This window comes from Atta cephalotes (assembly GCF_000143395.1).
Source record: "Atta cephalotes unplaced genomic scaffold scaffold00032, whole genome shotgun sequence".
Lineage (NCBI taxonomy): Eukaryota > Metazoa > Arthropoda > Insecta > Hymenoptera > Formicidae > Atta > Atta cephalotes.
Genome location: NW_012130096.1, coordinates 1,819,121 through 1,820,509, shown reverse-complemented (window position 1 = coordinate 1,820,509; position 1,389 = coordinate 1,819,121).

Genomic DNA, 1,389 nt, shown 5'->3' with positions numbered 1-1,389 from the left:
TACATTAATTTGTTTCATTCAAACAAATTTAATTTTAAATGAAACATTTTGTTTAATCAAAAAAATTAAATTTTAATGCAAATAATCACATTCGTTAATTTAAATATCCATTTGATTGGATTATTCCAATGCAAGAATTTGTTTAATTTAAAGAAACTTTTTCTATCTCTGCATAATGCACGGATATTTTTATGCAGTTAGCTCTTTGATAGATTTCCTTGTAAATTCTGCTAAAATTGCTTCAGAGAATTGGAGGATTGGAACATTGTCAACTTGAAATAGTTGATGATTTAGTTCCCAGTTAACCGCAGAAGAGACTTGTGAAAAGTGCCAAATATAATAAATCTGGATTAAAAAAAAATTGTGTTATGACAACGTCGTCGTGTGAAGTGCGATTGCCAACAATCGAGAAACGTGCAAACTGACCGTTAATCTCAGATCCACATATTATAACGAAGTGTTAATTATTAAAGTAAACAGCAACGATTGTTCTGAAATTGAAAGAAGTGCAATGAAAATATTTCGAATATCACTCATGATATTTAGCGATACATATTATGACATATTGATTTTCTAAAATAAATTCTAATAATTATTTTATAAGCCGTTTATATATTCTTGATGCGAGTATTATGAACGCTAACGGAACAGAATAAACAAAATTTATTTATGACTTTAAGCGAGACGCGGAAATATAAATTTTTATGAGACCGCTTACAATAAAATCGTGACAAAAATAAATAAATTTCGCAAAAACTGAAATTTGAATTTTTAAAGCCTACATTACAAGCCTTTTTGTTTATTATTTTGTACTTTGATTTTTGCTACTTGAGATAATTCCGATAAAAAGGATTATATGGCAATAAAAGACTTATCAATTTATCTTCCATTGATTACAAGAGTAAAATTTATAAACAAAAATCTTGCATTTTCAAAACTGACGATAAGACTGAAATTAATTGGATTATCTGTAAATATTTAAATGAAAAAATTTCCGGGAGATTATTATACCTACTGTCAATGTAATTTGGAAGAAATATAGTCTATATATAAAATAAATGAAAAACGACCCATTTATTTCATAGTTACATTGCCTGTTGACATATATATATATAAGAATAGACGTAAATTACGAGGAATTTATGTCATTGTTTTATAATTTCCAAGGTTTAGAAAAAAGTCACGTTCACTGCGGAAAATCTCAGAGCATAAATTTCGGAGCATCTGTTGCTATTTGTTACAGTGATCGTCTCGAAGTCGACACATTTACATGTCGACTGTGTATGCAAACTATCTGTCTTTTAAATTAAATTAAATATGTGTGTGTGTGTATATATATGTATACATATATACATATATATATATATATATATATATATATATATATAC